The sequence below is a fragment of the Scyliorhinus canicula genome, chromosome 15 (assembly GCF_902713615.1).
Source record: "Scyliorhinus canicula chromosome 15, sScyCan1.1, whole genome shotgun sequence".
In the NCBI taxonomy this organism is placed as follows: Eukaryota; Metazoa; Chordata; class Chondrichthyes; order Carcharhiniformes; family Scyliorhinidae; genus Scyliorhinus; species Scyliorhinus canicula.
The window spans coordinates 90,122,435-90,141,497 of record NC_052160.1 but is presented as its reverse complement, the minus strand read 5'-3'; the positions used below and the strand labels follow the sequence as shown (position 1 = coordinate 90,141,497).

General features: G+C 46.9%; 1 protein-coding gene across 9 annotated transcripts in view; it reads right to left on the bottom strand.

Moving 5' to 3' along the window:
• LOC119978579 (transcriptional enhancer factor TEF-5-like) overlaps positions 1-19,063 on the bottom strand; it is a 278,752-nt gene that overhangs the window by 86,139 nt on the left and 173,550 nt on the right. The gene's annotated exons all lie outside the window — the stretch shown is intronic.

The window sequence follows — 19,063 nt, the reverse complement described above, 5'->3', positions numbered from 1 at the left end:
GGATACTCTGCCTCTGGTGGTTAGCACAGCTGCCTCACAGCTCCAGGATCCCAGGTTCAATTCCGGCTTTAGGTGACTGCCTGTGTGGAGTCTGCACGTTCTCCCCCTGTCTGCGTGGGTTTCCTCAGAGTGCTCCGGTTTCCTCCCACAGTCTAAAGATGTGCAGGTTAGGTGGATAGGCCACGCTAAATTGCCCCCTAGTGTCCAAAAGGTTAAGTCGGGTTACGGGGTGCCACGGTGGCGCAGTGGTTGACACTACTGCCTACCGCGCTGAGGACCCAGGTTCGATCCTGGCCCCAGGTCACTGTCCTTGTGGCGTTTGCACATTTTCCTCCGTGTCTTCATGAGTTTCACCCCCACAACCCAAAGATGTGCATGGTAGGTGGATTGGCCACGCTAAATTGCCCCTTAATTGGGAAAAAAAAATTGGGTACTCTAAATTTAAAAAAGGGTTACTGGGATACAGGGATAGGGTGGAAGCCTGGGTTTAAGTAGGATGCTCTTTCCAAGGGCGGTGTAGACTCGATGGGCCGAATGGCCTCCTTCTGCACTGTAAATTTATGATTCTATGATCCTTCTAAGCTCAAGAAGGTTTTCTTGGCAAGGCTGTCTACTTGCTTTGTAAATTCAGGATCATCTAGACTATATAGTAAAGATGTGCCAGACACTCTCTGGTTGAGAGAGAGCGAGAGAGTTCCTTCTTCATTCAAGGTATAAACAATTTTGTCCAGCTCTCTCATAAGAACATAAGAACTAGGAGCAGGAGTAGGCCATCTGTCCACTCGAGCCTGCTCCACCATTCAATGAGATCATGGCTGATCTTTTGTGGACTCAGCTCCACTTTCCGGCCCGAGCACCATAACCCTTGATCCCTTTATTCTTCAAAAAACTTTATCTTAAAAACATTTAATGAAGGAACCTCAACTGCTTCACTGGACAAGGAATTCCATAGGTTCACAACCCTTTGGGTGAAGAAGTTCCTCCTAAGCTCAGTCCTAAATCTACTTCCCCTTATTTTGAGGCTATTCCCCCTATTTCTGCTTTCAGACACATCCTGCAGGAACCAATCACTAACTGTTGCCCGCCAGAATACTGTCCCTGGCCAACCCACAGGTTGCCAGCAAGCCAATCGAACCAACTTCTTCCAAGGAAGTTGCCAGCAAGCCAATCTAACCGTCTTCCTCAAAAGCTGGTTCTTAAGATTCCCTCGGTGCCAAAGAGACTTTCTCCTCTCTAAAGACCAAATCCTGGAACGCACCATCCTGACTAGCAGGCTGCCTCACCTCAAGTCCATTGCTTAAAAGGTACATTCCGATCAAGAGTCCACGGACCAAAAATCATAAAACAAAAGAAATGGGAGCAAAGGGAAATCAAAAGGAAGGGCTCTAACACAATGGGGTTGGAATTTAGACTTCCAGTCCTAAAACTGCAGAAAATTGGAGAAATTAAAATGTACTCAGCAACAATCAGCTGACATTCAACGAATACAAAGGGCAGAATTTTCCAGTCCTGCCACTGATGGGCATCATTGTGGGCGTGACAGGAATATTTGGAAAGCCCCTCTCCAAATGTTCCCATCCCACCCACAACAATGCCCATCTGTGGCACGACTGGAAAATCCCAGCCAAACCTTTGGAAGAGTGATATTAATAAGAGAAGCCTTTTTAAGGGCATCACGGTAGCACAGTGGTTAGCACAGTTGCTTCACAGCTCCAGGGTCCCAGGTTCCATTCCCGGCTTGGGTTACTGTCATTGTGGAATCGGCACGTTCTCCCAGTGTCTGCGTGGGTTTCCTCCTGGGTGCTCCGGTTTCCTCCCACAGTCCAAAGACGTGCAGGTTAGGTGGATTGGCCATGCTGAATTTCCCCTTAGTGTCCAAACAAAAGGTTGGGTGGGGTTACTGGGTTACACGGATAGGGTGGAGATGTGGGCTTGGGTGGGGTGCTCTTTCCAAGGGCCAGTGCAGGCTCGATGGGCCGAATGGCCTCCTTCTGCATTGTAAATTCTATGATTCTATGATAATCAGAATCGGTTCTCAGTGCCATACTTGGGTCCAGTTAGCAGAAATTTGCATTTAGATGCATTTTGCTGCAGCTTGGTTGTTGTCACCTCTCACTGATTGCAGATACCATCATTTTCAAAATCACACCACGGGTTTTAGTACGGAATGATCAGTGGCTGAACAGGAGTAATTTAGGTTAACAATCCTAATGTTTCTCGGCCTGCAATCTAGCAAAGAACATAGGTATGGCAGGAGTTTCTGGCTGTCTGTCTAGAGAGGAAAAGGAAAATGTTAACTTCCAAACCAGTCCCCTGCTGGCTTTAGGCGATGGTGTTTGGCCGGTTACAGCAAGTCTGTGTGGACCAGCAGAGGTTCAAATGGTCCGACTGAAGCAAACCCCAGAAATCCTTCCCGTCCAAATAGCTTGGAGATGAGTCAATTGGACTCCCAGGTGTTCTGTAGCAGCTACTTCCTTCTCAGTTCCAGAAGACTGGCTGTTGTGTTGTTATTTCCAGCATGATCTACGGTGTTTCTGGTGGTGTCCGCTACATAAGTGTCTGTGTGCTCACGCCTCTACATGGCGAGTAGGATAAATTGAGCATTCATCAATAGCACAGGAGCTGTAATTTGAGAGCTGAAAGGAGCTGGTGACGGAATAGTCAGCATTAATTGGTTTGGCCTCCTGACAGTGAGCACCAGCCTAAACACCGTGCCCTGCCCAATCAAACAGAGGTTAGCTCACCTATTTTGAACTGCCTTCGCTTTTAAGCTGAAATATCCTCTACAGGTGTCAGCCGTGGCTTAGTCAGTAACATTTCTCCCTCTGATTTCAGAAGATCGTGGGTTCAAGTCCCACTCCGGAACCTGAGCACATGGTCAGAGCTGACAGTCCCGGCCCAATGCAGAGGAGTGCTACACTGTCGGAGGTGCTGTCTTTCGGATGCAACATGGTTGGCATGGTGGACGGATTTGTGGGAGGCCGGAGGGGGTGGCCATCTTGGATGAGCCCAGTTTAGAGAGGGGGAAGGGCAGCTGGGTAGAGTCCGAGTTGGGTAATGCTGGCGGATTTTGGGATAGCGAGGAGGCAGAAACCTCGAGTAAGATTTGTGGCATGGAATGTCCGTGGGTTGAAGGGGCCAGTCAAACAGTCCCGGGTGTTTAAGGACGGATGATTTTCCCGCAAGAAATGCAATTGCGGCTGAAGGACCAGATGTGGCTGAGGAAGGGGTGGGTGGGGCAAACGTTCCACTTGGGGTTTGACTCGAAGCCGGGGCGAGGCGATCTTCTTCAGCAGCAAGAAAACGGTGTTTGTGTCGAGGGAGGTGTGGGACCCAGGAGGTAGTTTGTGATAGTTAGTGGAGTGTTAACGGGAGTGTTGATGAATGTGCAAGTGCCCAACTGGGACGATGTTGAGTTTGTGAAGAAGCTGTTAGGAGCTATTCCAGACCTGGACTCTCACCAATTGATTATGGGCGGGGTTTTATTTGTGCAATGGAGGCTAGGATAGCAATATCTAGTTCCAAGTGAAGGGGAGGTTCGGGAATGGCGAGGGAATTATTGGAGTTCATGGATCAGATGGGGATGGTAGACCTGTGGAGATTTAGGCACGCAGGGGAGAGAGAGTACTCCTTCTCGCAATGTTCATCCGCCTTATTGACTTTTCTGTGATGGGCAAGGTGGTGTTATTGGGGGTTGTGGAGAGGGAGAACGCGAGGATCATGATCTCGGATGACGCTTCGCTTCTCTTGAATGTTATGTTTAGGTCGGATGTTAGGCTTAGGTCGTGGCGGGTGCAGAGATCAAGGTGAAGGTTGGATTCGGCACTGTTGCTGAACAAGGAGTTCTGTGTTAAGGTGGCAGCGTCGATCAAGAATTATGTGGAGAGCTCAACGGCCATATTTCGGGAGGCTCTGAGTGGTATGGGGGAAATCATGTTGTTTAAGGCCCACAGAGATAGGACTGAGAAGGAGGAGAGGCAACGGTTGCTGGATAAGATAGTAGAGGTGGATAGGAGATATTGTGGGGCCCCCACTAGAGAGTTACTGGTGGAAAGAATGAAACTACAGGGCAGTTTGATCAGTTGACAATAAGGAAGGTGGTGGGGAGCTTTGACAGGGTGCAATATGAAAATGGGGAGAAGGCGAGTCATCTGCTTGCCCATCAGTTGCGGAGACAGGCAGCATTAAGGGAAATTGTGCAGGTCAGGGCAGCAGGGGTGGCGGCGGTGGTGCTGTCAGATCCGGAGAGAATTAATGAGGTGTTTGAGACCTACTATCGAGCGCTGTATCGGCCGAGTCCAGAGATGAGGAGACAGGTATGGATCAGTTCCTGAATGGGTTGGAATTCCCGGAGTTGGAGATGGGGAAGCAGCAGGCGTTGGAGGAGCCACTGGGGTTTCAGGAGGAAATGGAGATGCAGTTGGGAAAGGCGTCAGGTACAGACAGCTTCCCGGAAGTTATGAGGAGACAGGTATGGATCAGTTCCTGAATGGGTTGGAATTCCCGGAGTTGGAGATGGGGAAGCAGCAGGCGTTGGAGGAGCCACTGGGGTTTCAGGAGGAAATGGAGATGCAGTTGGGAAAGGCGCCAGGTACAGACAGCTTCCCGGAAGTTAAGAAATAATTTGCGGCAGGTTTACAAACCATTTGTGGCAAAGTTGGCTCTCTGTCTGCAAGGATGAGCCTTATGCAGTTTAAGGTGGTGCATTGGATTCATCAGAATATGGTCCGGATGAGTGGGTTCTTACCGGGAGGGGGAAGAGGCGGGGGCCAGCAAACCATGCTCACATGTTTTGGGAGTGTGCAAAATTGGACAGCTTCTGGGAGGCGGTGTTTGAGAGTTTGTTGGGGATTGTGGGGTACAAGATGACACCGGACCCTATATTGGTGATTTTTGGGGTGCTGGGGATGCACGAGAGAAAGGGACCGATATCATGGCCTTCGCCTCTCTGGTTGTCCGGTGCTGGATTCTGTTAAATTGGCAGTCGCTGTGTGGTCAGGGAACTTAATTGAGACTCTCGGTTGGAGAAGATAAAGTTTGTCCTTAGGCGGTCGGTGAGGGGCTCTTCGTACGGTGGAGATTGCTTCTGTCCATGTTTGAGAATTTGTTCATCATGGGGGGGTTCAGGGTGTTGGGGATTAAAAAAGGGGAAATGAACAAACTATGTTTTATGTTTTGTTGGTGCTACGTGGAAATTTGTTCGAGTGGGTTTTCGATAAAATACATATAAAAAAATATACTTAAATTAAGGTGTCCAATGGCTAAAGGCAAGGGGCTGGATTCTCCGCCGGCGGGATGCTCCATTTTGCCGGCAGCCCGAGAGTTTCCCGATGGCGTGGGGCTGCCCCGCAATGGGAAATTCCATTGACTAGCTGCCGTAACGGAACATTCCGCCGGCAGGGTACAGCAGAAATGTGGTGCGGAGGGGCGGAAAATCCAGCCCAACATCTTTGCATTGAAGCCTGAGTGTTTGGAGTGAAATTGGGTCCCTAGCGTAATTTGTATTATTTAAAGGGAGTAACTAACAAGCTTAATGTGAATGGAAGTCATTGCAGTGGAGTTCGCCTCATGATATGCTCCTCCTATGCTATGTGGGAAGTCATGGATACTTCAAGTGTCCTTGGCAACCACGTGTGCAGGAAATATGTCCAACTGTAGCTACTGGCTAACCGCATTTTGGAGCTGGAAAGGTGGGTGAACTCACTGGGGACCATTCGCAATGCTGAGCAATCCGTGGACAGCATATTCTGTGAGGTGTTTACACCGTAGGTAAAGGTTGTTCAGGAGAGGAATGTAGTGCAGGAGACCATTGTGACAATCCCCCTCTCTAACAGATATACCTTTTGAGACACTTTTGGGAGGGTGGGGGGGGGGGGGGGGGGGGGGGGGGGACTTCTCAGGGGATTGCAGTGGAGCCAAGTCCATGACATCATGAGTGGCCCTGCTGCAAGAGAGGGGAGGAAGACGACTGGCAGGGCTATAACGATAGGGGAACAGACAGCTGCTTCTGTGACTGCAAAAGAGACTCCAGGAGGGCATGTTGTCTTCTTGGTGCCAGGGTCAAGGATGTCTCGGAACAGTTGGAGGGCATTCTGAAGGGGGAGGGTGAACAGCCAGTAGTTGTAGTACACATCAGTGCCAACAACATAGATTTTAAAAAAGGGATGAGTTGCTACAAGTAGCATATAGGGAGTTTTGACATTAAAAAGTAGGACCTCAAAAGATAGTTCTCTCATGATTACTAATAGCGGCATGTGCTAGTGAGAGTGAAAATAACAGGATATACCAGATAAATACGTGATAGGGAAATGGTGAGGAGGGATTCAGATTCCTAGGAGATTGGGATCAATTCTGTGGGGCAGGGCATGGGGTTGGGGGGGGGGGGGGGGGGGGGGAAAGAGAAGAGGTGCGTAGAGAGAGACATGGCTGCAGGGTTACCGAGGATGGGAGCTGAACATCCAGAGGTATTAGGAAGGACAGACAAAAAGGGAAAGGAGGAAATCAAAGCAAATACTGAGGAATTATATTAGCTCAGAAACTCGTGATGTAGAATCTGTTTGGGTGGAGATAAGAAACAGAAAGGGGCAGAAAGCGTTGTTGAAGGTTGTCTACAGGCCCTTAAATAGTAATGGAGATAGAAGGGAAGGTGTAAACAAGAAATCAGAGCTGCATGCAATAAGGATGCAATTGTAACCATGGGTGTCTTTAATTTACATGGATTGGACAATCCAAACTCACAATGGTATAGTGGAGGAGGAGTTCCAGGAGGTGTGTACGTTATTTTTTTTTAGACCAATATGTTGAGAAACCAACCAGAGAACAGGCTATTCTAGACTGGGTACTGTGCAATGAGAAAGAGTTAATTAACAATCTTGTTGTGTTGGGTTCCTTGGGGAAGAGCGACCATAATATGATTGCATTCTTCATTAAGATTTCATTAAGATGAAGAGTGAATCCGAAACTAGGGTCCTGAAACTCAATAAAGGGAACAGAGGGTATGAGGCGTGAATTGGCAAGAATATATCGGGAAATCTTACTAAAGGGGTTGCTGGTGGCTAGGCAATGGCTCATATTTAAAGAATGTTTGCGTGAATTACAACAATTATTCATTCCTGTGTGGTGCAAAAATAAAAGAGGAAAGGTGGCTCAACCATGGCTCACAAAAAAAAATTAAGGATAATATTACATTCAAAAAAGAGACATAAAATTGCCAGAAAAAGCAGCAAGTTGGAGGACTTTCGAATTCAGCACAAGAGGACAAAACGTTTCAAGAGGGGGAAAATAGAGTACGAGAGTAAAATTGCAGCAAACATGGAAACTGATCATAAAAGCTTCTGTGAATACGTGAAGAGAAAAAGATTAGTAAACACAAATGTAGGTCCCTTACAGTCAGAAGTCAGGAAATGATCATGGGGAGAAAGAAATAGCAGAAGAATTGAACACATACTCTTCACAGAAGAGGGCACAAATAACTTCCCAGACATGTTAAGGAACCAAGGGGCTCGTGAGAGAAGGTAGAATTGAAGGAAATCGAGACGAGTAAGAAAATGGTGCTGGGGTTAAAGACTGACAAATCACCAGGGCCTGATAATCTACATCCCAGAGTATTAAAGGAAGTGATCCTGGAACTATTGGATGCATTGGTGGTCATCTTCCAAAATTCCATAGACTCTGGAGCAGTTCCTACAGATTGGAGTGTGGCAATGCTAAGCCCACCATTTAAAAAAAAAAAGAGGGAGTAAGAAGGGAGAATTACAGACCAGTCAGCCCTACATCAGTAGTTGGGAAGATGCAAGAATATTATAAACAACGCGATAACAGAACATTTGGAAAGCATTAACAGGATTGGGCAAAGCCAGCACAGGTTTATGAAAGGCAAATCAAGCTTAACAAATCTACTTGAGCTTTTTGAGGATGTAACTAGTGGAATAGATAAGGGGGAATCAGTGGAGGTGGTGTATTTGGACTTTCAGAAGACTTTTGATAAGGTCCCTTGTAAGAGGTTAGTGTGTAAAATAAAAGCACATGGGATAGGGATAATGTACTGGCATGGATCAAGACTTGGTTGACAGATGGGAAACAGTGGAAATAAATGGGTCTTTTTCCGAGCCACAGCTGTGAATAGTGGAGTATAACAGGGATCAGTGCTTGGGCCCCAGCTGTTCATGATATATATATATATATATAAATGACCTGGATGAGAGAACCGAATGTAACATTTCCAAGTTTGCTGACGACACAGAACTGGCCGGAATTGTGAGATGTGAGGAGCTTCAAGGTGATTTAGACAAGTTGAGTGAGTGGGTCAATACATGGCAGATGCGATACAAAGCGGCTAAATGTGAAGTTAGACACTTTGGTGTGAAAAACAGAGAGGAAGAGTATTATTTAAATGGTGATATATTGGGAAGTGTGGATATGCAAAGGGATCTGGGTGTCCTCGTACACCAGTCAGTGAAAGTGGAGAGGCCGGTACTGCGAGCAATTAGGAGGGCAAATGGTGTGTTGGCCTTCATTGCAAGAGGATTTGAGTTCAAAAGTTAGGGCATCTGACTGCAGTTATACAGGGCCTTGATGAGACCACACCTGGAGTAGTGTGTGCAGTTTTGGCCTCTGTACCTAAGAAAGGTGATATTTGCCAAAGAGGGAATGAAGCAGAGGTTCACTAGGCTGGTACAGGGGTTGGCTGGACAGTCGTAGGAGGAGAGATTAGATCAACTGCGCCCGCATTCACTGGAATGTAGAAGGTTGAGAGGAGATCTGATTGAAACGTAAAAATTCTAACAGGGTTGGACAGACTAGATGCAGGGAGGATGTTTTCCCTAGTTGGAGAATCTAGAGCTGGGGACACAGTCTCAGGGTATAGGGTAGACCATTTGGGACTGAGATGAGGAAACATTTCTTCATTCGAAGGGTAGTGGAACCTGTGGAATTTTCCACCACAGAAGTCTGTGGAGGCCAAGTATTCAAGAAAGAGACAGATAAACACTTAGATTTTAATGGCATCAAGTTTGTGTTGGGAGAAAGCGGGATGATAATGGATCATGATGATCATATTAAATGCTGGGGCAGGCGCAAAGGGCTGATTGGCTGCCTCCTGTTCCTAGTTTCTATGAATTTCTTCTTTGAGGGTAGTGAATCCATGAGATCCACTCCCTGCTCTCTTTGACCCCATTGCCACAACCGCTGACCAGCCAACGTCCCTCGCTGGTCCCCATGCTAGCTGACATTGGTCAACAGCTTGCACCACCTCTTTTTGAACACCATCATTATTCTTCCCACACAGAACCCACGGACTGTTCAAACCCGTGTCACAAATGTCATGTTCCATGATTGGGACCATGGTGTGTTCTCCCTCACCTCCTTCACCACTCTTTTATATTGGTCATCCTCCTCCAATGCCTCAGCTCTAATAACTTGCTGAGACTGTCCTCCGTTGTTTCTACACTTACCTCCACAATTGTAGCTGTGCTTCTCTTCCCACCCCTACACTACTCGTTCTGAAATCCCCAAAAGCTGTCCCCTCACCCCTCAACATCCACAAGCTGGTTCATAGAATTTACAGTGCAGAAGGAGGCCATTCGGTCCATTGAGTCTGCACCAGCCCTTGGAAAGAGCACCCTACTTAAGCCTATCCTCCATCCACCCTCCATCCTATCCCCGTAACCCCACCTAACCTTTTTGGACACGAAGGGCAATTAATCCACCTAACCTGCACATCTTTGGACTGTGGTAGGAAACCGGAGTGCCCGGAGGAAACCCACGCAGACACGGGGAGAAGGTGCAGACTCCACTCAGACAGTGACCCAAGCCAGGAATCAAACCTGGGACCCTGGAGCTGTGAAGCAACAGTGCCACCACTGTGCTACCGTGCTGCCCTTACCGTGCTGTTATTTGATGAAATCTTATACAGATGTGTGATCAGTCTCCACCTGTACACCATAATAGCCCCCAGCCTTAGTCACCATCAACCCTCAAACTCTACTCCTATACACTATCTCTAATACCCAGCCATGGTTAAACATTGGTATGTGGCTCCTACTACAAACTCTATCGTCAGGCTGATTGAAGATGCTTTCTGTACAAATACCCCCACTTTCCACCACCCAATCGCCCAGCTCTGCCTCGTCACAGCTCATCTGCTGCTGAAACCCTCATCCAAGTTTTTTGTCGCCTCCAGACTGACCTATTCCAGCATTCTCTTGACCAACCTCTGACCCATCAGCCCATCCAAAATAACGTTTTGTGTCTTACTCTTTGGGACATCATACTCCCCTATTATCCTTGTCCTTACTGATCTACATTGTATCCTGGTTCTCCAACGCCTCCACGCCTTAAATCCTCTTAGATTCATCCATGACCTCACTGCTCTCAAATCTCTGTAACACTCTACAACCCATAGCTGTAGTTTCCCTGCCTTCTTGTTACTCAGGCTCTGGCCATTTGTGCGCTTTGCTCCATTTATCAACCACTCCCGTCCTGCGAACTCCTTCACCCACATACGCACGTGTCCATCATTGGTAGCTGTCCTTTTGTTGACAAGTCCCCACACGCTGAAATTCCCTCTGCCAAGTCTCTCCACTTGTCTCTTGCTTCCTTGCCTCCTTTAAGATCTACCTTAAAATCTACCACTTTGAAGAAGTTTCCAGTCACCCCTCCCCATAGCTCGCTCTTAGTTCAAAGTCCATTCAGGTTCAAGGAAAGCACCGATAGTTGGAGAGTGTGTTTTCAAAACAAAATGGTTAACCAAGCATAAGGTTTACATAGCGAATGCACCTATGAATTTTCACTTGGATCTCGAGATGAAAGTTGAGGAATATGGGGCAAGTTTCTCCATTCCCGCAGCTGGCCAATGGGGTTTTCCATTGTGGCCATCCCCACGCCATCAGGAAATCCGGGGGCGTGGGTGCGCTGCCGAAGAAGCGGAGGATCCCGCAGATGATCTTTTGTAAACCCGAGGGTTTGTGAACAGTAACTTTTGGGAGGATGTGCGGGTCCTTCGGGCGGTGAGAGGTGATTTAACAAAATGGTTCCAGAGGTGAGGGAATTTAGCTACAAGGTTAGGTTGGAAAAGTTGGGATTCCTCTCCTTGGAGCAAAGGGAGATTGAGGGTAGAATTGACAGAGATAGGGCAGCATGATGGGGCATTCATGGAAGCAGTAATGATTAATGATTTCAGAATGAAATTGGATAGACGTTCCAGGGCTACATGGATACAGAGGGCTAGCATTGACTCAATGGCCTCCTTCTGCGCTGTAAACGACTCTCTAACTTAATTGACTGATCTAGCCCTCTAATCAGAGCTTTTAAATGCAGAATTTACTGCTTCACGGTCGTGATTTGGATTGGTGATTTTTCACAGCAGCCACTTCAGAGTACTGTCCGCACAGGAACAGAACAGAAGAGATCTTCATGCAGTCACAGCCAATAAAACAACTGCCGCGTGGTCTTTAAAAACCCAATGCATCAAATGTGAATGGTGCCAGGGAGGCCCGGCCAGGCCAACCACGCCCACATGTTCTGGGCATTCCCCAGACTTATCGAGATCTGGACAGCCTTCCTCGAGGCAATGTCCAAGGTTGCGGCGGTGAGGATGGAGCTGTGCCCAAAGGTGGCAATCTTCGGGGTATCGAAGCAGCCAGAACTACTCATGGGGAAGAGGGCCGATGCCGTTGCCTGTGTGTTTCTCTAATCGCCCGCCGGAGAATCCAGCTCGATGGCGATTAGCAGCACCACCCACAGCTGCAGACTGGCTGGCAGATCTATTGGAATTTCTCCATCGGAGAAGATCAAGTTCACCATCCAAGGGTCAGAGGATGAATTCCACAAAGCGTGGAGGCTGTTCACCAACTTGTTCCAGGACCTGCTTGAAGCCAACAGCCAATAGAGCGGGGGGCGGGGGGGGGGGGGGGCACACAGGAGCCAACGGGACCATATGGAGCAGACAGGAAAGGGATTGGGGAGGAAGGGGGAGCAGAGACGGATAGGGAATAAGGAGAGGGAGGCTGGAAAACAGTCGATTTAGAGACCAGGGGCCTAGAACAAAGCCTCAAGAAAAGGAACCCCCGTGTTTGCGTGGGTTTCGCCCCCACAATCCAAAGATGTGCAGGGTAGGTGGATTGAACACGCTAAATTGCCCCTTACTTGGAAAAAATTGATTGGGTACTCTAAATTTAAAAAAAAAGAAAAGAAAAGAAAAGGAACCCCAAGGGATGCAAAATCAAGATAGGGAGAGAGAGGAGAGAGGAAAAGGGGAGACGCCAAACAACAAAAAGGTGGGGGGGCGGGGGAGAAGGGGAGGGCACCGCCCACATTTAAATAGCAGATAATTGCCAATTGTACAGTGAAGGGCCGAAGAAAAGACCCTGAAACAAATTAAGAGGGTGGGGGTCAAAGTGGGGGGGGGGGGGGGGGGGGGGGGGGGTCGGCACTGAGGTAACTGAGATACATTGTACCCAGCGTATTTATCCTTACTGAATGTATAGTGTATAAAATGTAAAAACTTCAATAAAAACATTTTTTTTTAAACCCCAACGGATGGCGAGTTTGGAGGGGAAGACCAGCAAATTTCAGGGGCATTCCGATCATTGATCTTATTTGTTATTTGTGGGAGATTGCTGTATTTATTTTTATAAACCGTACTTGGGGAATTTTTTAAAAACACTTCAAAGTGTTGTCACTTTTGGAGTGGCGTTTGAATTCTCAGGTCTCGTCACGGAGACGGTAGAATGTGCCTGATGAGCAGACTTAATCCATCGACCTGTATCCAACATCCACACCCAGCGACAGGAAAAGGTCAATATGGAGCAGTGCCACATATCTGCAGGTCCTGCCTGCCAGGGCCACTCACACAGATGCCATGTCTACACTTAAACAGTTGGCAATTCAGCTTGTGCAATTAAAAGGCCTGTTTATTATTATTTTTAAATCTCATCCTTATTTACCTTTAGGGAGGGTAGGCAACAAAGTGGGTGTAACGTGAACCGCACGCCGCTGTCACATCGGAGCCTGTGGTCCCACCACACAAGCATGATGGACTGACCACTGCAGAAACGTAACAGGCACAAGAAATATTACATTCCTGAACGTCGCCGGCTTGATGGACACTGGAGCCAATCCCAGCTTTTAACCTTTTGTTGAGTGGAGCCAAAGAGCTTGAATAATAACAGCAGTGCAGAAAGGGCTGGCTCAATTGGTCAAGTGGTTTGTTATTAGCCAGCAAATAGCATTAAGGTAAATGAACCACGCTATCTCTCAGAAAAGTCGAAAAACACTCACCGTACAACAATTGACTTCAAAGCAAAGCGATTGCTATTATGGAGGCTAATATGGCAGCCATTTTACACAAAGCTGGGGGGGGGGGGGGGGGGGGGGGGGGGAGCGTGTGTTTCTGGTTGAGGGAAAACATTACCACCACAGGATTTTATCAGTGCATAAGTGGAAGAGTGAATATGTGTTTATGTAACACCTTTTACAACATCGGGGCATCCCAAAGCCGGTTGCAGCCAATGAAGTACTTCTTTGTAACGTATGGCAGTGCCGCAGCCAATTTCAGCACAGCAAGCCCCCAAAGCAAAAGTGAGACAAATGACCAGATCATGTGATTTAATTACGTTGGTTGACAGATGGATATGGGCAAGATACCGGGGAGAACTCACCTACTCTTTTTCAAAATTGCGCCACCTAACTGAGCAGACAGCTAGCTCAGTTTTACATCACATCCAAAAGACATTGGACCCGATTCTCCAGTCCACCAGCAGCGTGTTCCTCGATCACATGCCCTCACCGGCAGCAGGATTCTGCGTTCCCGCCACTTGCCAATGGGATTTTGCATCGTGGCCACCCCACGCCGCCAGGAAACCTGGGGGCAGGGGTGCGCTGCCGGCGGAATGGAGATTCCTGCCTATTATTCAATAGTACTGCGATGTAATGTCAGCCGGAAGGCCCTGAAGTGGGATTTGATCTACGAACATCTGACTCCGGGATGACAGCGCTGTCCACTGAGTCACATCTGACACCTAATGCAATGACATCATCAATATCAGAAAACGTGAACTCCGCTGTTTATTTAGTGTACGCTAATCTGTAAATGTGCCGACTGTCAAGGAACTGTAGCACAGCAGCCCAGAAAAATTTGATTTTAAACTCTAGAGATGCCACCCATGGTGAGCCGTAGACATACTGGAAATGGCCTCTGTCCTGGTGGCTAACTTTTCTCATCAACGTGGCTATGATTCCCCATTAAGGGGTCTGAATTACTGATGTCTTGCGTCTGATGATTGGAACGATGACTAAACTTTGTACTTACAGAGCATGCTAATCTGGCAGTGTCATCCATCAGAGCATCATAGAATTTACAGTGCAGGGGCAGCACGATGGCGCAGTGGTTAGCATTGCTGCCTCACGGCATCAAAGTCCCAGGTTCAATCCCGGGCTCTGGGTCACTGTCCGTGTGGAGTTTGCACATTCTCCCCATTTTGCGTGGGTTTCGCCCCCCACAACCCAAAAGATGTGCAGGTTACGTGGATTGACCCACTAAATTGCCCCTTAATTGGAAAAGATTAATTGGGTACACTAAAATTTTTTTTTAAAGAATTTACAGTGCAGGAGGTGGCTATTTGGCCCATCGCGTCTGCACCAGCCCTTGAAAAGGGCACCATACTTAAGACCATCTCCACACTTTCCCCATAGCCCAGTAACCCCACCTAACCTTTTGGGCACTAAGGGGCAACTTAGCATGGCCAATACACCAAATGTGTCCATTAAATATCCATTGATCAAAAACGATAGCCACAAAGTGAAAGAAGTGGGAAATAAGGGAATCAACATGGGGAGTATTCAGGTAGGGGACATGTGCATGCGGAGGAAAGCTGCAAACAGAGCCTTGTAGAGCACGGTTACAATTTATGGAGTGTGTACAGTTGTGATTGCTCATCAAATTCCACATTCACACACAAACATTTTCAAATTCCTCTAGCACTGAAAAATAAACCACAATTAACCTCAACCTGACACTCTGTGTCAGGAGGCACATTCTTGCGATCTCTCATACATGGCTGCTAATTGAAAACAGGCTCCGAAGGTCCTACACTGACACTCTCCAATCTTAACATCAAACTCTCTGTCCTTGCAAATAAATAAATCTCTCTTCCAGGTTGTAAAAAAGAAACCACAGTTGGCTGGAGCCAGGCTATCCTCTCTCTAGTCGCATCTACAATTGTAAGGGTCACTCGCTTCCCCGCACTCTGTCTTTAAACTTAGACTCATTGCGCCAAGTCCTACTCAAACCGATTCTTCCCCTCAATCTCAAGACCACTTCTGTCTGACGAACTGAGAAACTGTTGGATGGAAAATAAACCAAGGCCCAAGTAGAGGTTGGTGGAAATTCTCAGCAATTCTGGCAGTAAGTGTAGAAAACGGAGTTAACAATTTGAGTTTGTTTGGCTTCTCATCAGAACTGAGGGGGAAAATGTGTTAGATACGACACTCTAGTTCTGAGAGATCAGAACAATGGTGTAGCAACCTTAAAAACAAAAGATAGATGGCCAGGTCTGCTGGGGGAGGAGTGATTTTACATTGAGACAAGAATGTAGGAGATAGATTTTTTAAGAGGTTAAGATGGAGGAGAAATATCACAGTATTTTAAATTTCCATACATTCTTGTCTCGATGCAAAAACACTCCTTCCCCTCCCCCACATCTGCTCATCTATCTTTTGTTCTCCAGTTTACTTCACTTTTGTTCCAATCTCTCCCGGCTACAGTTTAGTATCGAGCACCTTTCTCCAGTTCTGATGAAGACCCAAACGGACCCGGAACCGTCAACTGTTTTCTCTCCTTACAGATGCCGCCAGGCTGGTTGAGTTATTCAGCATCCTCTGTTGTTTCAGATTCCAGCATCCACAGTAATTTGCTCACTAAAGTACAAATGAATTTACGACAGGCCCAAATATGACACGAGGAAAACCCTAGGTGTGGCGACTACGAGAACCGTAGGCCCAGATTCAGTTATTCAATCAAAACATTTAATGATATGTGAAGTTGGGCATGCACCTCAAACTATTACATTTGAATGGAAATCCAATTTGCATTGGAATTAATCAATACTATTTGCTCTGACCATCCCCTCCAGCAAGTTTGTTTCATAGATTAACAACTTATTGAAATAAGGTTTCTGTACTGGATAAGGTGAAATAGCTGGTTACGGTTGACAGTTTAAAAGCCCCTACAGAACCCTAAATACAGCAATCATATCAATATCACTTCTCAACCTTATCCTTTCTGATAAGAACACACCCAATTGCTCCTTATAATTAAAAAAATCTTTCATGGGATGCGGGCATCATAGGCAAGGCCAGCATTTGTTGCCCATCCTTAATTGCCCTCGAACTGAGTGGCATTTTTAAAAAGAGTCAACCACATTGCTGTGGATCTGGAGTCACATGTAGGCCAGACCGAGTACAGATGGCAGATTTCCTTCCCTTAAGGACATTCGTGAACCTGATAGGTTTTTACGACAATTGACAGTGGGTTCTGTGGTCAGCACTAGATTTTTAATTCCAGATATTCATTGAATTCAAATTTCGTCATCTGCTGCGGTGGGATTTGAACCCAGGTTTCCAGATCATTATCCTGGGTGTCTGGATTACTGGTCCAGTGCCAACACCACTACCCCCGCCTCCCATGTTACGCCATCAATTATTCATCATCTTCTTTTCTGTGTCCTTTCAATAACTGCAATATCTTTCTATGGACAGTGGCGACTTGAACTGTATTCTAAATACAACTGAAGCAATGCTTTATAAAATGGTACAATTGCCTCATCATTTCCCTTCAATACTGGCATCCCAACATCTAACTATCATTGCAATAGCTTCACTTTCTTCACAATCAGGTTCTCCAGAGTTTCCATTCTTCCCTCCTGTGCACCTCTTTTGCATTTTGTCACATTGAATGTTTATCTGCCCAGTTCCCCAGAACATTCAACGCCTCCTGTTATTTATCCTGAAGAGACTACCACATTCCTTAGCTTTGCATCACCTCCAGGTTTAGCCACTTGTGTTTACGCACTCCTAGCTTTATATAATTTATGGGTACCAAATGGCTCAGCTGGTTTAACACATCGACCTGTTCTCTCTCAGCTGTTGAATCCAATTCTTATTACTCTATTGGCTGCAAGGGTGCCTGTGTAAGCTGAGACGCGGCCAATGACTGCCATTATTGAAGTGATTGGTAATCTCCGAGGCTAGTGTGGAGAATAACCCAACACAATGCAGTAAGGGCCATCTCCTGAGCGTGGTTTAGAAAGTTTTACTTGACCCTTCCCCAGCCAGAATGGCTTTTTCAGGAGGAGGGGAAGAAAATTCCAGATTTTCAATCCCCCAGTGCCTCCTGCCATCGCCCGAGAAGCCTAGCTCGCATTTTAAGGTTGTGGCCCAGTGTTCTACACATGTCCACGAGTGCAAAAGCTTCTGCACTCTCTATTCTATCAACCCGTCTTGATTATCCACCTAAGAAACTCTGCATTATTGGCCGTGGGTTCTTGTGTGGCTGATGAGCCTGATCTTAGAGTCGGATCTTCGACCGTAGATGGCGTTTCCGGGAGCTGGGATCGGTCCTTGGTATTCCTTTCTCAGTCTCCTTTTCCGGGCTTCCTCCGCCATTTGGTGTCCTAGAAGAATTGTGTCCCTCCAATCAGGAGGCTGCTCCAAGTAGATCTCTTCTGAGCAAGGATCTCCCAGGCCTTAGTGTCTTTGAAGCCCTTCCCTTGTCCTCCCCTTGTTTGGGAGCCTGCCTATCCCATAGTTGGTGCCAGGCAGTGCCAGCAATTGCCTCCACAGGAGGTGAAACTCACTCCAGCTTCCCTGCTCCAGATCATTATTCTGAGAACTCTGCTGGGACATATTAGACACACATAGACATCTGGACAGACATCTTCTAAGGGCAGGATTGGGCTCTGCCGCAACATGCCATGTAATTGAATAGCCTACAGCAGGGGTGGGCAAACTTTTCCGTGCAAGGGCCACATTCAGAAATTCACAATTCACAAAGGGCCGCATAGTATATTAAGTAAAATAATTACTTCACCCGGTTATGATTCTGGGCGCCTCATATAGAACATAGAACAGTACAGCACAGAACAGGCCCTTCGGCCCTCGACTTTGTGCCGAGCAATGATCACCCTACTCAAGTCAACGTATCCACCCTATACAAGTAAGTAACCCAACAGCCCCCCCCCCCCATTAACCTTTAAAAAAAAATTTTTTTTAAAAAATTTAAAAAAAAAAAAAAAATTTTTTTTTTTTTAATGACTTGGTGGGCCGCAGAAATACCTTTGGCGGGCCGCATGCGGCCCGCGGGCCGTAGTTTGCCCATCCCTGGCCTATAGACATTTCTGAACAAAACCTTTATGTGAAGACTAGTGAGTTATGAAAGATGCCATTTTGGCTTTCTCATCTCGGAATCAAAGCATCTACACCATACTCCAGAGGCTTGAGCATGCACCACCCCAGATGACATCCCTACATAGCCCCGAGGGACAATGTTTGACCTATGACCCCTTTGTCAGCTAACCCAACAGTGCAAGTATTGCTAGAAGATACAAACAATAACTTGCATTAATACATCACCTCTATTGTTGCTTTACATTGCAGGAATGTTAACAAAACTCGATGGCAAGCTTTAGTCAAGGTGGTAAGATTTAAGGAATATTTTCTATTCATTTTCAAGACATTGGCATCACTGGCTGGGTCAGCATTTGTTGCCCATCCCCAACTGCTCTAGAGAACATAGTGGTGAGCTGCCTTCTTGAACTGCCACAACCTTTCTGGTGTAGGCATACCCACAGTGCTGTTAGGAAGGGAGTTCCAGGATTTTGAGCCAGCGACAGGAAAGGAACTGGTTCAAAATCCTGGACTGTATGAAATGCAGAGTGGATTAAAGTTGGGATTTCCGAGCTTAGATCCTGGCAGTTGAACCGAAGGCCATCAACATGCGGATGATTTGTTCGGTTTGTTCCCGCCATTATTTAAATCTGCCAAATGGAAGGGTAACTAAGAGGGAGGG